Source organism: Rhinolophus hipposideros, assembly GCF_964194185.1.
Source record: "Rhinolophus hipposideros genome assembly, chromosome: 22".
NCBI lineage: Eukaryota > Metazoa > Chordata > Mammalia > Chiroptera > Rhinolophidae > Rhinolophus > Rhinolophus hipposideros.
Window position 1 is genome coordinate 34,247,876 of NC_138068.1, and position 20,117 is coordinate 34,267,992.

General features: G+C 35.7%; 1 protein-coding gene and 1 pseudogene across 2 annotated transcripts in view; both read right to left on the reverse strand.

The window, feature by feature from the left end:
* SEL1L2 (SEL1L2 adaptor subunit of SYVN1 ubiquitin ligase) overlaps positions 1-20,117 on the reverse strand; it is a gene marked incomplete at its 5' end in the record, with an annotated part of 128,974 nt that overhangs the window by 62,733 nt on the left and 46,124 nt on the right. The gene's annotated exons all lie outside the window — the stretch shown is intronic.
* Positions 9,586-10,424, reverse strand: LOC308490728 (E3 ubiquitin-protein ligase RNF138-like; annotated as a pseudogene). Its single transcript has one exon. The product of its transcript is annotated as an E3 ubiquitin-protein ligase RNF138-like (transcript).

Consider the following 20,117-nt stretch of genomic DNA (forward strand, 5'->3'; position numbering starts at 1 on the left):
TCAGGCCAAGAAGATGAAACTGGCATTTCATTTGGAGGAAATAATCTATGCAAATGACCCTGGGGGTGAAACAATGGGGGTGGGGTCAGTGTGGCTTGAATGAAGTGCGAGGGCTTGAGTGACATGGTTGGTCTTGTTGTCTAGGCTGGCTGTGGAATGGACAGAGGAGTGAAGAGGGAGGCGGAGGAGGGAGTTGAGGTCACTGTGAAGGTGAAGGCACATTTGGTAGGAAAAAGAGAGAGAGAAGTGACAGGAAGGGGGCTCTGATCAAAGACAATTTTGGAGTTTGAAGTCATATTGGTGAAATAGCTCTACATGTGGTTGGTAAGTTGCTGAGGAGAAATAGAGATTAAGATGATTAGAACTGAGGAGGTTTAGGATATAATGCAAAGTTTTCAACATGGACATTTAACCCCTTAGGTACTGGTAGCCTACAGTCATTGAGTAATGTGGGGTAAAACATCTCTACCCCCTTACCTATGGGAAGAGGGCAGTCCTTTAGGGCAATTCACTCTTGAAAGCTCTCAACTTCTCCTGAAACCCTATCTTTGCTCAGCTCCTTCCCTTGCCCTCTCCTGTATTCTTCACATTTTTGTATGTTTCATCACAAGATCTAAAACCTTAACATTTAAATAAATACCATCTAAATCATCTAGAAAAAAAATTATTATTTTGAATTTCAAGTTCTAATTATGTCATGAACCACACGAAGGTTGATTAAGAGTCAAAGAAATTGAGACGGCTGGTTAGTGGTCGGAGGAACCACCCCTTTTCCAAAGAGGATCCCAAAAGAATATTGGTCATCTTTTGCAAATCACAAAACCATGGCTCAGTGTTTGCCCTAAGCCAAGGGTTGGCAAACTATTGCCTGACGGCTAAATCAGGTATGCTGCCTGATTTTATAAATAACGTATTATTGGAACTCAGCCAATTACCAGTTTAAACACATACTTGAAATAGTCATGGAAACTTGATCAAAATGGCGGCGTGAGGTGAGCCTCTGTAAAGCTCCCCTGGAATTTACAACTAATCAAACAATAATAACTCCACAAAGGACTCCCTACACGGCAGACAGGCAAGATGAAGAGGCCCACTACTGAATTCACCTGAATTCACAAAGGTGGGAGAATCGTATGAGCGGGGAAGGAGGGAAGGGAGAAGTGCGAGGACTGAGCTGCAGGCGCAGGACGCAGACCTAGCTCAGTGCTCCGAGCTCGCTGCATCCCAGAACTACTACAGCTGCGGGAGAGGGAAGAACTCGGACTGCTAGGGCTCCGCTTATGGCCCACAGGCTGAGGGGGCAGCATATAACACGGCTGAACCCAACGTTCACGGCAGAGACCTTGGATAAAAGACTGAGGGAAGAAGGCTGAAAATGGTGGTTTAAGCCCTCACTGCCGAGCAGATAATGGAAGCCTTAGGCACTGAGACTAGCCACCCCCTCCCTACCCTCCCAGAGCTCGCCCCGCTCCCACCTGCCCGGTGCTAGAAGCAGAACAGTAGCAGTGTTAGATCAAAAGAACAGAAATTTTGCTGTTCTGAGAACTGTGGACCACAGACACAGATTTGCAGCCCAACTAGTTCCGGCAAAGGGGAGGGAGCTGTGGAAGCGGGACCATCTGTGGTGGTGGTTGCTGCCATTGCTCTGGGCCACCTCTCACAACTCACCCCACCCCGGCCACCACCTATCTGGGTGGATCCCTGCAGGAGTAAACAGAACTGCTGAAACATAAGGGCTCTGAATCTGGTGCAGAAAGAGCTTTGGAACTTCAAAAGCTCTCCGCATACCCACAGGGACATGGGGCCCTATGACCCAGGCTAACTGTTAACAGAGGAGAAGCCTGTTTCCCAGGGAATCCCCCCATTGTGTGAGAAGCTGGAATAGTGCAGAGAAAACATAGCACTACTGTGTGAGAGGAAAAAAAAGGCTGCAGTCGGAGAGAAAATAAAACATTCTACCAACAAGTATTAAAAAATAAAAGAAAAACCTCTTCCTATCAACCTGTTCCAGAAGCCACTCCTGTAGATGTCTAGGAAGAGAAATAATAAATCAGTAATTGCCATGAATCACGAAGGCAACAACACAGCTCAGAAAGAAAGTGAAAAGTCTCCAGAAAAGGAACTTAAAGATATGGAAATATGTGACTTAAATGACAGAGAATTCAAGATTGCAGTTCTGAAAAAACTCAACGAGATGCAAGAAAACACAGAAAGGCAGTTTAATGAACTCAGAAACGCAATCAAAAACAACATGAGCAATTTACGAAAGAGATTGAAATTTTAAATAAGAACCAAATGGAATTTCTGGAGATTAAGAACTCAATAGAAGAAATTAAGAATGAAATAACCAGCTTAGGTAGTAGAGTTGAACAGATGGAGGAAAGAATCAGTGACATCGAAGATAGAAACCTGGAAATTACACAGATGGAAGAAGAAAGAGACTTGAGACTTAAAAGAAATGAAAGAATTCTACAAGAACTTTCTGACTCTATCAGAAAGAGCAATATAAGAATAATGGGCATACCAGAAGGAGAAGAAAGAGAGAAGGGAACAGAGAATATATTCAAACAAATTGTTGATGAGAACTTCCCAAACTTGTGGACAGAACTGGATACTTGAATCAAAGAAGCAAATAGAATACGTAATTATGTCAATCCCAACACGCCTTCTCCAAGGCACATTGTATTGAAGCTGTCTAAAATCAACGACAAAGAAAGAATCCTCAAGGCAGCCAGGGAAAAGAGGATGGTAACCTACAATGGAAAGCCATTAAATTATCATCAGATATTTTAGCAGAAACTCTACAAGCCAGGAGGGAGTGGAACCAAATATTCAAACTATTGAAAGAGAGAAATTATGAGCCAAGAATAATATATCCAGCAAAGATATCCTTTAGATATGAAGGAGGAATAAAGACCTTTCCAGACATACAGAAGCTGAGGGAATTTTCTAATACACGACCTGCACTACAAGAAATATTAAAAAAGGCTATTCAACCACCATCAACAGGGACAATTTGTGGCCACCAAACCATAACAGGGGGAGAGTAAAGGCCTGAACTGGAATATGGGAATTGAGAAAGTAAGCATGCTGAAGAAAATGGAATACTCTAAATATCAAACTTTCTTTTACATAATCTTAAGGGTAACCACTCAAAAAAAATCTAGAACTCAAATATATACTGTAATAAAAGAAGAAACAGAGGGAAACATCATAGAATACCACCACACAGAAATAATAGACAACAACAAAAACACAAAGAAAGAATGGAGACACAGACTTACCAGAAAACTAAAGATAGAATGACAGGAAATCCTCACGCATCAATAATCACCCTAAATGTAAATGGACTGAACTCACCAATAAAAAGGCACAGAGTAGCAGATTGGATCAGAAAACTAAACCAAACCATATGCTGTCTCCAAGAGACACATCTCAGCTACAAGGACAAGCATAGACTCAAAGTGAAAGGGTGGAAATTGACACTCCAAGTAAATGGCACCCAGAGAAAATCAGGTGTAGCCATAATGATATCAGATGAAACAGACTTCAGGGTGAAAAAGATAACAAGAGACAAAGATGGACATTTCATAATGGTAAAGGGGACTATACAACAAGAAGACATAACAGTCATCAATATTTATGCCCCCAATCAGGGAGCACCGAAATATACCAAGCAACTACTAACAGAACTAAAGGGAGAAATTGACCAAAACACAATTATACTAGGGGACTTAAATACATCATTGACAGCTATGGATAGATCATCCAAACAGAAAATAAATCATGAAATAGCAGCCCTAAATGACACATTAGATGAAATGGACATCATTGACATATATAGAGCACTTCATCCTAAAACGTCAGATTATACATTCTTTTCGAGTATACATGGAACATTCTCAAGGATAGACCATATATTGGAACATAAAATCAGCCTCAGCAAATTTAAGAAGATTGAAATCATACCAAACATATTCTCTGATCACAAGGCTTTGAAATTGGATATCAACTGCAAAAAGAAAGCAGGAAAAAACACAAATACATGGAGATTAAACAACATACTTTTAAAGAACGACTGGGTCAAAGAAGAAATTAGAGGAGAGCTCAAAAGATACATAGAAACAAATGACAATGAAAATACATCCTACCAAAATTTTTGGGATGCAGCAAAAGCAGTTTTTTTTTTTTTTTTTGGTTGAGAGCCCACTGGCCCATGTGGGAATCGAACCGGCAGCCTTCGGAGTTAGGAGCACGGAGCTCTAACCGCCTGCGCCACCCGGCCGGCCCCCAAAAGCAGTTTTAAGAGGGAAATTTATATCATTACAGGCCTATCTCAAGAAACAAGTAAAATCCCAAATAAGTAACCTCATGTTACACCTTAAAGAAATAGAAAAAGAACAAGTGAAATCCAAGGTCAGCAGAAGAAAGGAAATAACAACAATCAGAGCAAAACTAAATGAAATAGAGAAAAAGAAGACAATAGAAAAAATTAATGTGACAAAGAGCTGGTTCTTTGAAAAGGTTAACAAAATCGACAAACCCTTGGCTAGACTCACTAAGATAACAAGAGAGGAGATACTAATTAACAAAATCAGAAATGAAAACGGGGAAGTTATCACAGATACCACAGAAATACAAAGGATCATGCAAGAATACTATGAAAAACTATATGCCACCAAATTCAATAAGTTAGAAGAAATGGACAAGTTCTTAGAAACATATAGCTTTCTAAGGCTGAATCATGAAGAACTGGAAAATCTAAACAGACTGATCACCAGTAACGAAATTGAATCAGTCATCCAAAACCTTCCCCAAAGCAAAAGTCCTGGACCAGATGGCTTCACTAGTGAATTCTACCAAACCTTCAAAGAGGATCGAATACCAATCCTGCTCAAACTCTTCCAAAAAATTGAAGAAGAGACAGTACTCCCTAACTCATTTTATGAGGCCAACATTACCCTGATACCAAAACCTGGTATATATACACAATGGAATACTATTCGGCGGTAAGAAAAGATGATATAGGAACATTTATGACAACATGGATGGATCTTGAGATTATAATGCTAAGCGAAATAAGTCAGACAGTAAAAGTAGAGAACCATATGATTTCACTGATATGTGGTATATAAACCAAAAACAAGAAAAGAACAAGACAAACAAATGAGAAACAAAAAACTCATAGACACAGACAATAGTTTAGTGGTTACCAGAGGGTAAGTGGGGGATGGGGGTAGGAGATGAGGGTAAGGGGGATCAAATATATGGTGATGGAAGGAGAACTGACTCTGGGTGGTGAACACACAATGGGATTTATAGATGATGTAATACAGAATTGTACACCTGAATTCTTTGTAATTTCACTAACAATTGTCACCCCAATAAATTTTAAAAAAAAGAGTCAAAGAAATTAACAGTTGAACTAGGAGATGAAGATCTTTTAGTCTGACTAAAAATCAGGTGCTTTCACCACTAAAATGATACAAAGAAATAAAAATGGGAAATCCTTCTCCCTGAAGGAAATCTTGCCGACATAGACACTGCATCTTATCTAATCTAATGTCAATTGTATTTAATATAAACCAGCGTTTAAATTTTCTAAACGCTGATTTTCTACATAATGCATCAGAAGCACTCTTCACATTTGCTCTTAATGTGTGTCAGGAATATCTAACCTCAGATCAGGAGGGAGAATAACAATCCATTACTAAAAATAACATTCTATCCAAGAAAGAATGACTCGGTAAAGAATTTAGTCAGACAAAGGTACAATCAACTCAAATACACTTTAATAAGAGTACAGATGTTTACAAAAATCAAGTTTTCGCACTATCTTCAGATCATTGTCAAACATAAATACCTCCAGTGGTATTCATAAGATATGGTAGAAAAATTGTACTATAAATAAATAAATTTAAAAATTCCTATTCCAATATCTGCTCAGCAGAACTTGAAATAACAGGGATTCTGACTCAACAAAGATTTAATTCACAATCTAAAACTTTTAACAGCAGAAAAAAATATGGTCTACAAAACAACTGAAGAATCAAAAACCAGTATTTATCACGTTATAATAGGAGCTAACATTTATAACATACTTAGGCATCAGGCAGTTTTCTGATTGACTGTAAGTGAAAGAAGCTATTATCATTCACATTTTACTGATGAGGTGATGTATACATAAAGAGGTTAAGTAGCTTGCCCAAGGTCATACAGTTGGTACCTGCAGATGAGTATTCAAAGCTATGCAGCCTGACCCCAGAGCCTGTGCTTGTTCTGCTTCTGAGAGCTACATAATATGTAGAATCATGTGATAAACAGAAAGTTACTATCAACTGCTGAAAAAATTGCAAAACAGGCCCAAAATACATTTAAAAAATAAGTTTATTATAATTTGTTATAAGTATTTTAAACAATGAGTTGTTTATTTATAGTAATACTTAATTTATCTGACATTATTGAGAAATGTGTTTCACATAAATCATTTTTCCTATTAGATGAGTCATGTCTTTTTGCTTGGACTGTTTTCTGATAGAAATCTGTCTAAAAAATATGTATTTGTCCACTTTACCCAACAGAAGATAATGAGCATGATTTAACTTGGTGTTGATGATTCAAAGCATCATTATACACACCTGACAGTATCCCGTCTAGTTGGTTTGGACATAGTTATGTAAGAAGCCAGTGCCTGTGCCTTGGATAGTGGTAAGCCCTTCAGTAATGAGTGGGAGCCAAAGGGGCAAGAGAAAGATGGTGACATGCTGTACTCATGAGCTCCTAGGGGGCAAGAGTGCCTACTGAAATTGGCTGGGTTGACACTTGCTTATTTGTACCACCTTAGGTTACCATTTCCCAAAGGGTACATAAGATAATTTTATTTTATTTCCAAAATTTTTATTAAATCATGTTTTAAAAGTTCACTGTAGAAAAGTCAACAAAGGTTTTAACAAAACCAAAATATACCTTTTAATACAATATATGTATATACTAGCAGCAAACTACTTGAGATATTTTTTAATGTTCTGTTAGTTATTCATTTTAAAGAAAGCATAATCAATATATATTAGTATGGAATGTCAACTAATCAATCTTTTATTCTGTAATTTGGGATTTCTAGTACAAGTTATTTTATAATTCTCATTAATGCTAAGAACAAACCCCATTTGACCAAAAAGTAGTGAAGCAGAGTGGCTGATAGAATGTATCTCACTACTTCATAGTCATGCCATTATCTTTGAGAACAAATGAACACTATGTAAACAGTATTGGGAGTGTGTAAACTCAAATTTTAAGGTGTAATGGCAGCGAACTGGAACTGCCAGTTGGAACAGTTAACTGGAACAGTTAACATTTGAGTATAATTTTTAAAAAATTTGGTGATATACAGTGGCCAACACATGGAAACAACCAGTGTGTCCTTCGATAGATGATTGGATAAAGAAGATAGATAGATAGATAGATAGATAGATAGATAGATAGATAGATAGATAGATATAGATATAGATAGATATAGATATATCTATATATATAAATAAAGGTATATCTATATATAGATATATCTCTATCTATATCTATATATATAATGGAATATTACTCTGTCATTAGAAAAGATGAAATAATGCCATTTCTGACAACATGGATGGATCTTGAGATTATTATCCTAAGCAAAATAAGTCAGTCAGAAAAAGTCGAGAACCATATGACTTCACTGATATGTGGGATATAAAACTGATAGCAACAAAGGAACAAGACAAACAATCAGAGAAAGAAAAACTCTACAGACACAGACAATAGTTCAGTGGTTACTAGAGGAGACCTGGAAGGAGAACTGACTCTGGGTGGTGAACACACAATGTGATATATTATGCAAGATGATGCACTACAGAATTGTACACTTGAAACCTATGTAATTTTTTAACCATTGTCACCCCAATAAATTTTAATTTAAAAAAACAGATGAAAAAAATTTTAGTGATATACAAAATTTTAATCAAATCAGAACATTTCAATCCCATATTCCTTACCAGTTTTTAAAATCTTAATGGAAATTCTATAAATAACTTTACAAACTGCATGCATGTATGTGTATATACACATGCAAAAATAAATGTTTATATGATGAGTGATAATTAATTTCACGAACTCATCCTAGAAAAAGTGCTAAATAACTCATTGCTGAATATCACTATGGTCACCTTCGAAGTGCTCCCCTTGGGGAGCTATGCAACCACACCAGTGCCTGGTCCACCCTGCAAACCAATGTTTGAACTCTTTCTGGAATGGTCATCAGTGCTGTTGTATTATCTTTGATGTCCTGAATGTCATCAAAATGTCTTCCTTTCTATATTTCCTTTCTCTTTGGGTAAAGAAAGAAGTCATTGGGGGCCAGATGAGGTGAGTAGGGAGGGTGTTCCAATACAGTTATTTGTTTACTGGCTAAAAACTCCCTCACAGGCAGTGCTGTGTGAGCTGGTGCATTGTCGTGATGCAAGAGCCATAGATTGTTGGTGAAAACTTCAGGTCGTTTTCATCTAACTTTTTTACACAACCTTTTCCGCAATTCCAAATAGTAAACTTGGTTAACTGTTTGTTCAGTTGGTATAAATTCATAATGAATAATCCTTCTGATATTAAAAAAGAAAAGGTTAACAATATTGCTGCAACAAGTTCGTGAACTTAATTGTCCGACTTTGTATACCTTGTACACCTTTAGCTTTGACTGAATTTTTCAAATGAGATGAAGCCAAACTTCTCATTTGAATATATATGTAGAATACCCAACTGAATCACCAGCTGAAAGTTTCTAATAAATGTTTCATCTTAGATAATCAGAAATACTGGTTATTGAAACTTCTGAGGCCAAAGAGTTATAATTCAGCTTAATATAATTTAGACTTACAAATTAGCCTAACTACCCAGGAAATAAATAAATTATTCTCATGATAGTTCCTCCTAATAGTAAAAAAATGAAGTATCTTTACATTGATCTTTTACTTTTTAAATAGTTAAAATTATTTTTTAAAAATCTCACTAGTCTTCAAAAATATTAAATGCTATATAAATACCTGTTCTTATAATTGAATTCTTCAGCTAGAATCTGTTTTAAATTTTTTCTTTTGGATTGCTTCATTTAGCACTTCAGGTCTCCATCCTGCAACTCTGACAACTGGGTCAGATTTGTTAGGTTTATATGAATCACATCTTTCCGAATTTGCTACTGTGTGTTACCTGCGTGCAGTAACATCAATGGGAGAAACTGCACCGAATTTCAAAGCAACATAAGGAAAAATTCAAGAATACATAACATAAAAGAAAGTACAAAAGGATTCCCTTTCACCATTATATTAATGATATGTAATCCTTTTAATGTTTTTAAAGATAATGTCCTCACTTTCATTTTTTAACTTATCAAGAGGATACAATTTTTAGATGGTCCACCTTTATTTTTTAATTAAAAACTAAAACAATAGACTGAATTACTTTCATTAATACACACATCAAGTTACTGAAAAGGTAACTTAATATAGTTTCTCCTTAAAGATGGCACTTGCAGGTACAAAGATGCAGAGATGGCTACATCCTTCAGATGTTTACTGGAAGAGATTCTTCAACAGCAGTTTGATACTGGGTTTCCTTGTCCAGCTGAAGGTTCACAAATTCTCTATCATCAAACTGATGCCTTTGATTTAACTAACAAAATTTCTAGTAATCTGGCTAGAATCTCCCCAAGGAAGAGACACACAAATAGGACAGGTCACAGGAACTATCTGAAATAGGTGATTACTGTTACAGTGATCCAGTAAATGCTGGCTGGTAAAATTTGATTCTTGATGCAATGGAAATTTTAAGGTGGGATGCCCAGAAGAAATTGTACTCTCTTGATAAATTTCTGTGCTATCAGATGTGGATGTTTCACTCCTGTTACTGTTCCCTACTGCATCTTGAGAGATCTGAATGTTTGGAATGATAGCAGAAACACCATGTTCATCTTGATAGTTCTTACAAGATTTGTAATCATGTCTCCTGTGATAGAATTTAATCTATTTTACACAGCATCTGCAGCTACCAGAAAACTTCCTCATGATATTTTCAATGTATACCGTCTGTTGAGGACAAGCTCTAGCTCTTCTAATCACATTTGCACTACAGAGGGGACAATGTATTTCACTTTCTCTCATTGCAGTCTGGGAACATTTTCTACAGACAACGTGCTGACAGGCCACGGTCCACGCTGGAGTTTAGAACACCTCCTGACGGACGGGACAGTAGAAATAATATTTGGTGTAGGTAATGGCCATGGAGAGGTCCTTGGCCGTGGTGGGGTGGGGAATCAAGGCAGTGGCAGCCGCTGAGGTAGCAGTGGCTGTGGGGCTCTGGGAGCTGATTCCCTGAGGAGCGAACACGGAGGGGAATGGGACCATAAGATAATTTTAAGCGGCACACACACAAACTTTAAAATTTTGATAGTTAATATATATTCATATGTAGATTCTATTTGTGGTAAGTTATACTAATTTTTATTTTTTTAAAAAATTAATGAAATACTTCAATCATACAAAAAAATTACAGCAACTAAAATATAACCCTCTCTTTTCACACACACACACATAATTTGACAGATGGTAACATTTTTCCTGGTTTGTTTTAGGTATCTCTCTAAGGACACAATGTTACACACACACTCAAAGCCTCCAACATCCATTCCCCTTGCTCCTTTTATAGGAGGTAGCACTATCTTCCTCCTAGTTGCTATGTAACTCTTTCACTACATATATGTAGCCAATATTATTTCTAAACTTTATACAAATAGCATCATACTCTCTATACTTTTGCAACTTGATTTTTCACTTTTTGAGATTTACTCAACTGGATACAAATAGGTCTCACTCATTCCTTTAAACCACTGTCAAAATTCTTCATATTAATATACCAGTTTATTAATTCATTCCTCCATTATTTATCCTACCTATTTGAGAGACATTACTTTTTTCCACTTCTATGCTACCAAAACCAATTCTGCATTGGAAATTCTTGCACACATTTATACAGATGTGTGAGAATTTCTCTAGGATATAGTTCTAAAAATACATATGCTGAGTGTGGGGTATACACATATTAAAAGCTACTAGATATTATTAAATTGCTCATTCTGGATCACTCATGGGATTATCTGACCTAGTTTTGCCAATCTGTGTAAAATGATAACTCTTTGCTATCAAATTTGCATGTCTGCAATTACTAACGAAAAGTGTATTTACTCGCTGTATTGGTTGTTTTCCTCTTCTAAGAATTGTTTGTTTGCATCATTTACTTGTTTTTTAAAATTTGGCTTCTTGGTCTTTTGGCTAAGATCAAATGTTTTTTTAAATTTGGTTTTCCTATTGATTTGTAGGTGTTCTTTATATAACCCAATACTAATACTTTGTTGACTATATTTGTTTCAATACCTTCTCCCAGTTTGTGGGGATTTTTTTCACTTTATAATTTATTTTCTCATAATAAAAAATAAAAGTTATAAATTTTGCCATTATGGTTTTATTTTTGTCTTTTCTAAGAATTCCATTCTTATGCCAATATCACATTTTCTAAAATAATTAGAGCTTTAGTATTCATATTTAGTTCTTTAATCCACCTGGAATTCATTTTGTACATGAGGATGAGATCTGATTTTAATCTTCCTCCAAATGAGAATCAACTGCCTGTGTACAATTGGTTTGTCTTTTTCTAGTTGATTTGTAATGCATTCTCTGTCATATACCAACTTCTCCTGTATATCCTGGACTGATTCTAGACTCTTCTCTATTTTTTAATCCATGTGTTAATGTCATGCTGTTTATATTAACATTTTATAGTAAGAATATAGTAGTAAAACCTCTACTTCTCAATCTACTTCAAAATAATCTTGGCTATCCTTAGACTTGTTTTCATACTGCTTTTAAAATTAATTTGCCAAATTCCGTGAAAAACGGGAGTTGGGCAAATTTTAAACTAATTTGACAAAAAATGATGTCTTAGAATTTTGAATCTTCCCATTTATAAACATAATGACTCTTTATTAATTCAGGTATTTTGTTCAGTAAAGTTTTATACCTTTCTTCTCAAACATTTTTGTTAGATTTATTCTTAGGTACTTTTTTAGTTTGTATTGCTATGTTAAATAATATTTTAGTAATTTCATTTTAATCTGTTTTTATCTCATATATACAATCATTTTTTTTAAAGATTTTTATTAAAATAAAACTAACATACAATATTATATTACATTCAGGTGTACATCATAGTTATTCAACAGTACCCACCTGGCACTATACAGAGTTATTACCACATTATCGATTACATTCCCTATGCTAAAGAAATGATCACCATGATAAATCTAGCAACCATCTGACACTGCAGCATGCTATCACAATATTACTGACTATATTTCTGTGCTGTATATTACATCCCCAAGACTTGTTTGTTTTATATCTGGAACTTTGAACCTCTTATTCTTTTTTATCTCCCCCCTCCTTTTTAATTTTTCAATTAAAGTTGACATTCAATATTATTTTATGTTAGTTTCAGGTGTACAGCATAGTGGTTAGACATTTATATAATTTAAGAAATGATCCCCCGACTAGTACCCACCTGGCACTATACATAATTATTACCATATTATTGATTGTATTCCCTATACTTTACATCCCCATGACTGTTTTGTAACTACCAATTTGTATTTCTTGATCCCTTCACTTTTTGTCTCCCTGCCCCAACCCCCCTCCCATCTATCACCCTAGATAGAACTAGTACCCATATGACACCATAAATAGTTATTACAATATTATTGCCTATGTTCATTATGCGATACCTTACATCCCCGTGACTGCTGTGTAACAACCAATTTGTACTTATTAATCCCTTCCCCTTTCACCCATCCCCAAACCCCCTCCCATCTGGCAACCATCAAAATGTTCTCTATATATTAGAGTTCATATACTAATTTTTAAATCCAGCAACGTTGCCAAATTATAGTCTGATTTAATAGATTTTCCTGAATTTTTCAAAAGAGGCATCATATCATTGTGATGAATTGTTCCTTTGAACACTACGTGTTGATGCTTTTTCTCCCTATTAATGCCTTTACCTTGAAATCTATTTTGTCTGAAATTAACCTTGACGTTCTTTGGCTTAGCATTGCCTGGGATATCATTTCCATCCATTTACTTTCAGCCCTCGTCTCATGTTGCAAGTATATTCCTTGCAAATAGTATATATATGTGAGTATGATATTTTTATTTTAATCTAAGACTCTCTGTCCTTACTCATATTTTTTTTTCTGGGCTGCATCCAGGGCAATTTTCTCTGATCTTTCTTTAGCACATTAATATTCTGTTCCAGAGTTTAATCTTCTGTTTAACCTACACATCCACTTAATTTAATGAACATTCTTTTTATTTTTCTTAGTTCCGTTTGGTTCTTTTTTCATAGATGCCTATTCCTTTGTTTATAATGCCTTGTATTTTTTCTTATGGTTTCTTAACCATTTAAAAATATATTTATTCCATAGATTTTTTTCTTCACATTGTTGTTTTACTATATCAAGATTTGGAGTGCTATGTTTCATATTGCGTGTGGGGGTGTGAGTATCTGTGTGTTGCATGTACTTGCTAACTGACTCTCACTGAGTAAATTTTTTTTAATTGGTGCATTATATAAAATTTTCTTTCAAGCTCATCCCCAACAAAGCTTTTTTGTGTAGGAACTGTGGGAATGTTTCTCCAAACTGCTTTTGTGTTGCTTCTGTTAGTTTTCGAGACTTAACATCTCATTGATTGAAGGAAAATTTTTATATTAACATATTGGCTTAAAAATGTTCACACACACACAGACACACACACACAAAAATCAGGTGACATAAATTCAAATTCAAATCTGTATGAGATACAGGGCTGTGCTGTAGGTTTTTCCAGAGAGATGTTTTTCCTCTGTGTTTGCCTATAATGGTGGGTGGTTATTTGTTTGTTTTTCCTAATCTCCCCTTCTGCTGCATGCACAGCTCTAAGAGACACCTAGATTTATTCATAGCTCTTCATTCCAGTTCTATTCTCAAAAGTCACAAAAGTTTTTTACTTTCCCAGCCTGGGATTTAAAATCCAAGGTTCATCCATGACCAGTTCTGATCATAGCTTTACCAAAACATCAACTCACATGCTTATTTTTCATCATTTCTAGCACCTGGGGATTTCAGTTTCTTGTGAGCCCAGCTCTGCATTAAAAAATAAAAAAAAGTTTTGGTTTACTTTAGGTATCATTTTTAGATATTTGTAGCAGCAGGATTTTCATATAGGACTACTCTACCATTTTGCTAGAATAGGATACCTTTAGTAATTTTCTTTTAAAATCAATTCATTTACATAGAACTTGTATTGTTTTAAAGAAAAACTTTCAGTAATAAGAAAGGTATTAAAAAACTTTCAGTAATAAGAACCCAGTTGGGTTCCCTGATTAAGCAGACTCTAAGAGTTCACCGTATTTATTAAGAAGTGCCCTTGGGAACCACACTTGGGGAAGAAGATGAATGGGGTGGAGGGAGAAGCTGTAATGCAAGCCCAGTTAAACCACTGCCTGACCCCACAGGGTGCTCTGGAGCTAAATGGCTTTTCTAACTCACTGCAAGTTAGGCTGAGATGATTAGGCCTTTATGCTCCTTAATTGATTAGTCATGGGAAGTAGCCAGAGACATGACATTGGACTATGCAGTAATCTGCCCCTGAGACTGCTGACAGCTGTCTGCAAACTGCAGTCCCAGCAATTGGACAATAAGTTCTTCATTAAAGTGGGGATATGACTGGCACTTCACATAATCCTCCAAATATGAAACGTCAGACAATTAAGTTCGCCATCTTTCTACTATGTAAGTGCACAGTGGAAAGTTTGCGAACTTAATTGTTCAACCTCGTATATTACAAATGTCAGTAAAGTGGAATACAAATGATAAACTTAACCTAACTGGTCAGAGACCCCAGAAGCAAGAAAAAAGAATGCAAAAACTGGCTTAGAGCAGGACGCCAAGGCAGCCCCCCTCTAATCACGAACACAGTAGTGATCTAATTTCTAAAATTAATGATGATTAATTTCAAGAAATCCAGGAAGGACCTCGTCAGGAAGGATGCAGAAGGTGGTGACCAATGACTTGCAGGAAAATGCTCCATTGTTCTCACTGCGTAATTAATTACTGATCTGTCTTGCTAACAATTTAATAATTACTCTATTGGGCTCAATTCTGACTCAGAAAGAAAAACTAGTTATTGGAGTTGTAGTGATAAGATACTCTGAGGGAAAATGAACATGCCATTTAAAACAATGTATGGATGTGAAAATATTGTGTTCAATTGTAAAACACTTCAAATGTTCTCTAATATGTAAGGCTTTAGTATGTAGCAGCTGTATTGTAGTGTATTGTCAACAATGCTGAACTTGGAGAAGATCTGAGTTTACATCCTAGCTCTGTATAGAAAGAAGTCAATTTAATTCAGTGAACATTTGTTAATATTAACTACGTGGCAGATACAGTGCCAGTCACAGATCTTGCCTTGAAGTAATGGGAGTACAAATGCTATTGGTTGTATTTGATAAATTTTAGGTAAACGGCCAAGTGGTAGAGGACTGAAAATGGATAAATAGTTCCTTTGTTTTCAAGATGTGGAGAAATATGTTCATATTCTAGAAACTTGATGTTAATCTCTTAATTTCTAGAAAAGATTATACATAGTTTGTGAATCTTGATTTAAAGAGATGTGATCACTAAGAATTAGAAAGGGTTTATTGAGAATGTTAGGTTAAATCTCATTTCTCTTTTCTGGAAAACCAGTATGTCTGAGGAATAGCATTTATATAGAAAACGTATATCCCATCTATTATGATATCCTGTGTATAAAATGTTGAAATGGGAACCAAATGAGAATAGAGTTTAGCAAGGTTTTTAGTCAGCTCTATAAGCATGTGTAATACATATTCCTGGCTCACCTCACAGCTTGTGAAGTTCAAACCCTCCCTCTTGGAAAGGTTACTTCTCCATGACTTCTTCTACTTTCTTAACGCCTGATTCCATAGGTACTGTTCCTGTGTTCCTGGGCTGTCCCATATCTAACCACAGTGAAACTCAATATCACTTTGACTTGTCCCTCTCAAAATATTTACTCTTACAAAGCATTTCTGAGGAATATAGATGTTTACCAATAATTTTTATAGAGAAGAATGAGAAGATGATTAATTCCAGTAACAAAAATAACTTTAATGGTCATGTTAGGCATTAATGACTTAAAAATATCAGTTGAGTTCTTCCAACTTTGGAGTTTTACTGGTTTCTCAAGTTGGTACAGACAATCACCATCCTTTCTGGCACCATCTAGATCTACTTTCTCCATATCTTCTCCCATTCTCTTTTATTCTCACTCTTGCAAAAATAAAATGATAAAATTTCTCTTCCTGGCTCTGTAGTACAATTTCTTTCCATCCCTGAATAGTTGGAAACAGATGACACCAGGCTTCTGTGTATGGTTGGAAGTGGGGCATCAGAAAGGGGTGTTTGCTTACCTTCTTTCTATCCACAAATACTTATTAAGCCATCTTCCAAAACAAGGGCAGTGCACACTGTACAAGGCATTCTGGTAAATAAAATTTCATTTTCTCAATCTCATTACGTGTAGATTTTTATCTGGTGGATCAGTGGATAAATATAATTTTAGAAATTTAAGGTGGATCATTGTGGGCTCCAGGCTCTAAACTTGACACTGTTTTGCTAACTTCTCTAACAAGAACTTGGGCAAAAGACTGGAAGGCATGCTTGTCAAAATTTTGAATGACAGAAAACTAAAAGAATAGCTGATGAATTGGTTTATGTAATCAATAAGCTGGAATAATAGTACAAAACAAATATAACAAAAATAAAATAAAATAAAAAAACAAAAACAAAAACAAAAACAAATATAACAAAATTTAATTGGCATAAGTGTAAAATCTTACACTTAGATTCAAAAATTTAGAGAACATATAAGGATTGGAAAATTATGGCTGTGGTGGTCAGTTTTATGTGTCTACTTGGCTAGGCTAGGGTCCCCAGTTATTAAATCAAACACTACTTGTTTCTGTGAAGGTATTTTGTACATGTTATTACAACCCATAAGGAGGTGACTTTAAGTAAGGAAGATTATCCTAGATAATCTGGTTGGCCTGATTCAATCAGTTGAAGGGCTTTAAAAATGAAACTGGGGTTTCCCTGAGGAAGAACAATTCCACCTTTGAATAGGCTTGAACTCCTGGACTGAGAGTTCTAGCCTGCCCTTCTAGATAAACGATGCAGTGGATTTTGGACTTGCCCAGCCAGCCCTCACAATCATGTAAGCCAATGCCTAGCAATAACTCCTTTAACATAGATCTTCTATTGGTTCTTTTTTTTCTGGTTGAACCCTGACTGAGATACTAACTTAGTGCTTTGGGTGAGAAAATATTTCAATTTGCTCTGAGTTCATTATGGGCCATCATTATAAGTGATGCCAAAAACAGCTAACAGACTCTTAGAGATAATATGCACGAGCCACAGTGTTCAGTGAGGTAGGGCAGCCGCTCCATGGCACTCTGCATAGAGCAGTCCATATTAGGATAATTATGTCGAGCTTCAACTGCCATAATTTAACACAAACATGGACTACCATTTCATATCACTGTTAGCAAGTGATTTTGATTTAATCTAAGTTAAGAACTTCACAAGAAAGAGATGTATTAAATAATGCCACAAGCTGCCTTTTATGATATAGTAAGCTTAGTCACAGGTATTTAAGTAGGAGCTGGTATCATCTGCCAGGAATACCTGATAAAAGACATGAGATTATATGACCTGTAAAGTTCCTGAATTAATTCTAAAATTTTGTAATTTTACTTTTTCTAACAATGTTTCTATTGCATACCACTAAAAGTCCTTCATCCTTTTAGTTCACGCCATCTCATTTTCTTTGTCTGGAAAACCTGGTGTATTGGATGTCTTCTGATTGCCATTCTAGATCCACTCCATCCTGTTCTGTGCCCTGGGACACTAACCCACATAAACTGCATCAATAGACTCCCTTCCCCTCCAGCGTCTGGTTAGGTTTGGATGGATGGCGCCAGCAGGTGGGATGGAGAGTGAGGTAGGAGTGTTTTATTCCCTAGCTCCCCATTCAGGGTTGCTGCAGGCTGGCTTTGTCGCTTGACCTAAGATCATAGTTCTGTCAGAAAGAGAATTATATCTCTTGATTTCGTTCTCCGCATTCCAGTAGGCACGACTGCCCGTGACCCTGCAGACCTAGGGTGGTAATGCCATTGCTGTTCTAACCTGGCAAGTGCTTTGGTTTCCCCACATCCTGTCTGTACCTTTATAAATAGTCTCTATAAAATTTCTCAAATAACTCAGTTTAAATACGCCATTTGTTTCCTGTCAAAACCCAACCTGATACTTAGAGTAACACGCGTGTCAACAATTTTATGTCATACTTGGAGCCAACTCTTCATCTGAGCAGTGACTCAGTCTTTTGGTATAAATATGGAGAAAAGTTTTCTTAAAATATTACTATTTAAAAAAAATCTTTCTTGAAGCAAGACTCTCATAATAAATTAGTAGAGACTAAGATCAATAAGAATGTTTCCAGTTCCCAAACTAATCTCCCTCTCCTCTGGAATTTCTTGGTTCTCAATTTCTATCTACCATTCTTATTAGTAATAATCACTCTTCTATATTTATTTCTGTCAGAAGGACACATTTTCTAATTTATGTAGAGCTAAATGAATGGATATTATGACTTGTAAGAAAGGGCTTCTTAAATGTCCTTGGAATATTTATATAAGCAAAATTGGATGCTCGTACACTCCCTAGAGGTTTGGAGGACAGGAAGATATTTTTTTGAAGTTTTAGTTTGATAATACAAAATGTGAATTTTAAAATCTATTGTATACATTATAGCTGTTAGTCCTAAAATAAAAATGTTTTCAATTATTTACCATTATTTATTTTCCCTTAAAACAGTCAAGTAAATTTGGTGCTCAGGAAATTGTAGCATCTTTATCGTATAGTTCAATATTTTCCCAAAACTGTTTTGAGAAGCATGGGATTAAATTTTTTTGATATTGTTAGCTTACTTTTGTGAGAGGCATATGGCACAATGGCTAAGAGCTGGAGGAAATCAGCACCAGACCATCTAAGTTCAAATCTCAGTTTCCCTACCAAATCATTAGTTTTGTGGCGCTAAGCAAATTGTTTCTCTGTGCTGCAGGTTTCACATCTTATAAGGTGGAGACAACAGTAGACTATCTTCAACTGGATAAAGCACTTAAAATAATATGAAAAAATACTCAATTAAAGTTAGCTTATTATTTATTATTAGGCATAATATAACCACTTTCATATAAGGAAAAGGAATCTCATTTGAAGAGTGACATTGTTTACTCTTTTTTTTTTTTTTAAATCTTCTTCTTTTTTTTTTTTTTTTTGGTTGTTGAGAGCCCACTGGCCCATGTGGGAATCGAACGGGCAGCCTTCGGAGTTAGGAGCATGAAGCTCTAACCGCCTGTGCCACCAGGCCGGCCCCCGACATTGTTTACTCTTTTAAACAGTAGAAGCTCTCTTAAACAATCTCTATCTACCTTAATGGTTTTTATTTTTTTGTATTCAATTTACTGAAATCCACTGCACAGCAAATGCTTGCAACTAGAGGGATTTTCTTTAGTACATGTATGCACTTCTGCTCCCACCCCTTACATGCTTACCAAAAATTAGGAGTGCTTGTTCCTAAACATGTTTGTATCAGTTGTACTGTTATTATAATTATGGAATTTAATTAAACAATATGTAAACTGATTAAATATAAGTATAAAAAGAAAATGTGTTTCTGTGTAAAGTAATTGAAATACTAAGGAAAAAAAATCTTGATAAAGGAGAGCCACTAAAAATTACCCAGTTGTAGGTGAAGCATCTCTAAATGAGTGGGGGGAATGTCTGCAAATATCTGGAAGGATTCTGCACACAGGTTGCTCCATAAATGTCTTTAGTTCTTTGTATCATTAAAAACCTGAGATGGGAAATCACAGATGATGCAGTTTGAGTG